General features: G+C 28.9%; 1 long non-coding RNA gene across 1 annotated transcript; it reads left to right on the plus strand.

The window, feature by feature from the left end:
• The first annotated feature begins 2162 nt into the window (after nt 1-2162).
• Nucleotides 2163-7246, plus strand: LOC146993012 (uncharacterized). Its single transcript, XR_015038941.1, has 4 exons — nt 2163-2319; nt 3314-3421; nt 3777-3946; nt 5098-7246. It is a non-coding gene; the product is annotated as an uncharacterized LOC146993012 (long non-coding RNA).
• Nucleotides 7247-7457: the final 211 nt, after the last annotated feature.

Raw genomic sequence — 7457 nt, forward strand, 5'->3', positions numbered from 1 at the left:
CTGATTTTGATACGATTTAGAATCAAAAATACCTTCTGAGGCGACAGAAGTATTTGGCCCTGAAATGGGCAGTTTTTCTTGATTTTGTGCAGAAGATATAATAATCGAAGCAAAATAAAAAAGAGAACTGAATCAGCGATCACACGCTACCACAGCAGTTAAAGAGCAAAATCAATAATAGTAAATACGAGGCGCCTTCAGGAAAATAACGACATGCGCAGTAACCTGCGCAGATGTTCAGGGAGGAACCAGGAGGAAACTAGCGTCTGAGGGACTAGACGCTTGTAAGTTCCAACCATGGAGGTAGGAAGTAAGAAGGAGTCGCCCTAAACAAGTTTCTCCGTACCCTGCTCTGAAACACCGGCGATCCCTACGTGGTGACCAAAACATTGGGTCATTTACCATTGAGTTCTATGGGATTTGACGCCTTCGGGTGTAAATATTTCGTAATTACGTCGCAAATATACATATAAATGTATATATTTTCTTTTTCTACAACACTTCAGGGTCCTAAGTATGTGAAAACAACATATTTTTAAACAACATTTCATTCTGAACGGAATTAAATGCTATACTTTTCACAGGACAGTTTTCTCAGAATGGTTTAATTTGAATGAAATATTTTCACAAGTTTTCGTTAATTACATTAGAAAAAAAAATTAAGGTAATTCGGTTTTATTCGGTTAAGGTACAAAAATTAAGATCAAAGTTTATTGTATTATTAATATTAAAATTATACATTATTTCTTTTCTATTTATAGAGCTTCTTCCTAAAATACTTTCTTAAATATGACATGATTTTTTGGCTTCTTTTAAATCGAAAAATGTAAGTCAATTTATAATTAATGCTTTATTCGGTTCATTTTAAATTAGAGAATTATTAGGAATTAAATAGTATTTGACTTTCTCTGAACATTTCTGAAAGGGAATAAAATAAGTTTTTTTTTTTTTTAAGTATTATTTAAAACTTGTAACTGAGTTATTATAAAATGTAAAGTGAATAATTCTTTTAATTATACTTATCAGATTTTTTTTTACCCTTCATTTCAACAATACATATTCCAAAACTCTTTATTACGTTCTTAAGTGCGCATCTCATAGCATTTGCTTTACAATACCTTTTAACAGATTGCTTTCCAATACGAACAATTCTTGCTTAAATAGTTTGTTAACGTATTTGTCAACAGGATTTCAGTTTATGTTTACAATTCAATATTAAGGTTATTATATATTTAGATAACATTTATAATCATTATAAATTAGATACATTTAATTATTAGATTTCTTCACAGTACTTTCACAGTTGTTTATAAGTGAATAAATTCTTCATTTCAAATACATTTATAAATAATTTAATGAATATTTAAGTATTTTGTCGAAGGCAGATACATGCTTTTTGCAAGCACATGCATAAATACCCATACATATTTCCTATTTATCATTTCCGGCATGCGCAAATCTTTAATTTCTGTGCATTCACTATATTTTTCGTCTAAAGGAATTTACACTAATTTAGCATACACCCGAAAGTTTTACATAAAAAATATATATGAATATAATTTGAATGAAAATTATAAGTATTATTTTTAATACCCACTCAAAGGTAAGTTTTTCTTCAAAATTCCTCCACAATGGCATCTCTCTCTTTAGGCAGATAGCCCTTGCATGCGTTACTCTATTTAATAAAATCTTAATCTGACCTATGTGCCTAATTACAAATATTTTAACATACATAATTTTATATTTACATTTAGCCATCAAGTTTCAAACTTTTTAAATCTTCTAGAAAATAAATTTTGGCAGATCTCTTTTAGCAATTTTCTTAAAATCTATATTTTTGTAGTGCAACAGCTTAGAATTTTATAAAACAAATTCATAATCAAAATCGCTGTTGTTAGTTATCGAAAAATAACCAAGATGTGATTTTTGCGTAAATGTCAGTAAACTATACAAATTGCTATTATCCATTACACTATGAATGTTTCTTTCATGCGAGAGTGTCCCTTTTTCGATTTCTATGGAACTGTCGTGTGTCGAAATACTATCAGAATCTTGTCAAGCGAGCTTCTGAATGTAAACAAACAACACCCCGTCTGGTGACCCAAGCTTCAGAGCAGTGCTTCACTTCTAGCGCGTAATGGCCCCTCCTCCCTTTCTTACCTCCATGGTTCGAACAGGTTTGCCGGAAGCTTTATGGTACCATTTTTTCCCTCCATATTGACGGATCAAGTCGGATATCAATAAATCAATCTGCGATATGGATAATGCAAGTTCAGCTAGTGAAAGTGAAACTTCACCTAATATTTCATCATTTCCCAGGTAAGCGTTATTTCTAACTTTTTATCATTAAACTTTGAATGTAGTAAATAACATTTTTTAGTGGTAGCTTTTTATTTCCATGTTGACCAAGCAAAATTTTATCTAAAGATACGAATCATGCAAGTTCTGTAAAGAGATTTTTCTACCTCGCATTGCAGGTATAACATTTTTATTGCCAATACTTTTCAAATTTCTAAATGTTAGAATCTGTGAACTAATAATTTTAATTAATGAAATGTAGAATATTGAAGGCCTTAAATGTAAATTAAAAACCTTTCGGTAAAATCCTAGTATACGGTGCAGGCTTGGCGCGATTTTGAAAATTATCGCCAACACCAAACATGATCCAAAGAACGTCTATATATAAACTATAGTGTATAAGTGTATATACATTGTATATACACTATATACATAGTATATACTATGTATAACTATATATATTCTTCGAATGACCCGTTTACTACTCATCGTATATGTCCCGTTTTTCAAATCCCGTGTGCACCGGATACTAGGATTAAACCAAAATCGGAATCTTAAATTAGATATCAATGAAAAAATTTCAAAAATGAATATAATTTAAAAAATGTAATCGGTAAAATCCTAGTATACGGTGCAGCTTTGGCGCAATTTTGAAAATTTTCACCAACACCAAAATGACCCGTTTAACAACTCATCGTGTATGTCCCGTTATAAATTCGCCATTATTATAAATTCGCCAAAAGTAGCCAAATCCCTTGTGCACCGGATACTAGGATTAAACCAACCTTTCTTATGTTTAAAAAATAATTTCTGATTAGTGTTATGGAAATCTTTAAATATTATTTTAAATGTAGCCTTATATAGTGGCACTTAAAATATACTTGCAGCAATTTTCACATTTTATATGATATTTTTTTATTTTATCAGTTTCTATAAAAATGCAAATTCAAAGCATATTATTTTTTCATTCGTAATGTGGAGTGATCGACTAATTTATTTTATATCTCTTGCTTAGGAAAAGGAAAGCAGCTACCAAAACATGATATAGATGTTTTTGTTGTGGTACAACATCTTGGAAAAATCCAGAGAGAAGATTCTTCGGATTCCCTAAGGATCCTGTGAGGTAAGAGTTTGTAACTTATATTTACATACACGCATAATTTATAAATATTTGATTATTATATCATTATCATATCTTTGTCTAGTAAATATACATTATCAATAATTTCAGGTAGTAATTTATTTTGCAGTAACTACTTCATAAACTATCTCTAATTTTAATTTTACGACCACCTAAATCAGATGGTACTTTGATTATTTAATAAAAATTATTGTAAATAATAAACATTAATGAATTAGCATTCTAATGTGTAGCCAAATTTTCATTAAAATTACTTCATTTAAACGATGCTACATCTTCACTAGCAATAAATTCATTAAATCAAAGAAAATGAAGTTACTCTTTTCTGTTTTTACAGGTCAAAACAGTGGGCTGCTGCCTGCAATAAGGATCTGCTCAGCAAATCTGCATATGAATTATACAAAAAAGGAAAAGTGCGTTCTATACACTTCACTGAAAGTGACTTCCGTACAACCAAATTCCGTTACCTACATTCCTGTGCTGTACCGAAGAAGTTAGGGCAAACAGGTAAATATGATTCTTTATACATTTATGTAAAATTAAATTTTATTCCTTGCGATAATGTAAGTTTTTATCTTGATTTATAATTTCAATTTTTAACTGTGCATTTCGTGTTCAATGAATCGGTTGTTTTTGTATGGTTTAGTGATACATCAGTAGCGCTGGATTCAAACCATTTATTTTTCATATGAAGGTTCATTGAGTAAAGAAAAATACTTTTCATGAATCCTAACAATGAAAATTAAATTTTTTCCTAATGACCATTTATCATTGAAAAAGCTTGTAAGCAGTTTGTTTTTTTGTTTGTAAAGTAAACTATTTTTCCCATAAAAATCAGTTGGAGGAATCAATGTCATTCTTAGATCACAGGTGATTACTTATTTAAAATTGACTACAGTACCTTGTGTATAAGTTCACAACTTAAAAAGCAATGAAAATCATTAACGAGCATTGCTGCTTCTGAGTTTTGGCATTTTTTTCCTTGCTGAACTAATTTTTGTGGCCCTTTAGTATTCCACATGTTTATTGAAAACGTCTAAACCCAAAACTAGAGGCATAAATATCATATCATTTTGTGATAAAAATGAGAAGATGGATAACTAAGAATCTTTTGTCAGTAAGAATAAGGGTTTTTTTTTTTTTTTTTTTTTTGTTTGTTAGGTGCACAATATTGGCTGATATTTTTTTATGTAGGGTTATATCCAGGTTATATTATCTTGCTGGGGCAAGAGGGTGCACAGCATGTAGGTGGCCAGATTTAAGGGCAACAAAATGATTATCAAACATATCTCTGTAAAAAAGGGCAGCCAGTTTTAATTTGCACGTCAGTGGCCAACAGTTTAGAATCTGCACTGGGTCTATCACATTGTACTTAAAAATCTATAAACTAATATTTCAACTACAGTAACTCAGTAAAGAAAATTACAAGAAAAAAAAAATCATATAAAATACAGAATCTTATGATAAAATAAAAAACAGCTCAAATAAATACAAGCTGTGTCAGTAATGGTAAGTAATTTAAGAATAAACAGAAAAGGTCTTCCAGAAATACTCAATACTGTAAAATTGTTAACTTATTAAATTGCAAATTTGTACTGTAAAGGATTATGTATTATGTTATATTTAAATGAAGTATTTTTTATATTTATTCTTATTAGATGATGAAAGTCAAAAGACCGTGGACGTAGTACATACTGAAACAATGTCACTGACTCAAATAGAAAAAACAGATGAGACTCAAGAACTTCCATATGTAAATGAGGACCAAATTAAAAATGTACTCCTTACATTTGTTAATACTATTATGTTTATAATTCATTTTCCAAATTTGGATTTTAATATACTATAATTTTGGAATTTTTTCATCTGATCTGTTGTATAAGTAAAATATAATAAATTTTACATCTCTCATAATATGTATAATCCCAAAATTCATGAAATTATTAAGAAACTCCTCAATCAGTTTTTTTTATTTTAAATTTAGTCTGTGTGAGAAGCAATATCTTGAAATATAAATATGTATTAAAGTTATGTATTGAAAATTGTATGTTATGTATTGTATGATTGGAAAAAATTAATTAATTAAGAAAGTGATTTTATTTTTATTTGTTAAATTTTTCTGGGGAATTTTGTGTCTATTTTCTATTATGCTAATAATCAGTTTTTATATCATGTTCTAAGTGATTTATTGATTATGAATGCTAATTTTTTTAATGTGGAATAATAGTGAACCAATTACGTATGAATTTAGAATACTTCATGATTTTTAAGTTTATATGGAACTGGTGCTTTTAATTGCCACATGTGTTCTTTATATATTGAATTTTAAGTATGCAGATATTATGCATTTCACGATAAATTTCTTGATGTAAATTTTATTCTTTGATAAATATATTTATTTATTGTGAAACTGAATACAATATTGGTTGAATCATCCTGAATGCACTAAATTTTTTTTATAAAATTAAAAAAAGAATAATCATTCATAACTAAATTCTGTGACCACTGATTTGTTTTTTAAAAAAGTAAAAAATAAGAGGACTAACAAGTATATTTCAAATATTATTAATAGCTATTATGCATACCAATTTGTCATAATAATGTAATATATTAATTCCATAATAATGTTTCTTTCATTAGTTCATTTAATAGTGTAGAAAATGATCAACTTATGTTATATTTATGTTTAATAATAGGATTAGGATTTGAGTCGCAGTATAAATATTCATTTACGCAATGTTGCACGTAATAAGTACTAAATAATACAGTCAGTGACTTCAGTAACCTATACAGATTAAATTTTTTTTTAATGCAATTTAGGATTTTTTAATTTAAATAATACTGTTTAAACCTCTTGGTTGTAAATTTGGTTCTTCTTCTGCTTTATATTTCAATCATAATGCAGCAAAATATGTACATTCCTTGAGTGTAAATGTTGCTTTTATCGTATTATAACTCTTGCATATACACTGACAGGACAAAACATTATGGTGTTGGTGTATTTAATTATGGTAAAGCACACTAGGGCTATCTGCCTAAGGGGAGGAATGCCTTCGTGGAGGACTTTCTAAGGGAAACTGGCTCGTATACTTGTTACACATGGGGAAAACCACGAAAACACTTATGCAGCCAGCCCGTTCGCGGGATTCAAACCTCGTACCGAACTATCAGTGTTCAGCGACTTTACCGCTTGGCCGCTGGTGGGCCGACAAAACATTATGACCACTGAAAAATGTGGGACTCATTTTTCAGTGAACTCGAATGAGGCTCGAAACAAGTATCTATGAAACTGAACAACTGGTAGGTTTTCGCAGTCTGCCATTGTTAGTATTTATGCAAATTGGATAAATTACGCTGGAACCAGCAGTAGATGGTAAGATGTTGACACCCATGGATCATCAAAGAAAAAGGACTTTGGAGAGTAACAATGTAGATTATATTGTGAAAGGATTGCAAAACATTGTAACAATAGAAAACTTTAAGTAAAGAACATTTAAGTTTAGGACATATTAAAGAACATTATGATAAGCACAACAAAAACTGCTAGCTATTATTTTAATCTTTTAATAATTATGTTAATAATATGTGGTTTAGTAATCCTGCAAAGAGTTTGTAATAGAAAAAATTTATGAACAAGAATGTTTATATGTGAAATGTTTTGATAACAAGAAAAAATTTTCTTACATTAACAAATCAGTTAAGAATTTTTTTTTTTTAAATATTGCTTACTGCTCATTTAGATAATTAAATGTATATGTATTTTTTTGTCTGCAGTTAGAGAAAATCAATAAATAGAAAATATATTAAAATAAATTCTGGTTTTGTTTTTTTGTTTAATATTTAAGAGACATATTAAATCTGAGTGGAATTATAAAATATGTCGTATTCCTAAAAGTAATATCTGATTGTTTTAAGTATTATGGTTGCTAATTAATTAACATCACATAGATAGTTTTTAATGTTGTTTACTAGCAGTAATGATATTTCTGAAAAGCTTTCTTTAAAGTCTTGATAACGT

The sequence above is a fragment of the Stegodyphus dumicola genome, chromosome X2 (genome assembly GCF_044657685.1).
Source record: "Stegodyphus dumicola isolate Sdum_Otavi_A_Nest chromosome X2, ASM4465768v1".
NCBI classification, from domain to species: Eukaryota; Metazoa; Arthropoda; class Arachnida; order Araneae; family Eresidae; genus Stegodyphus; species Stegodyphus dumicola.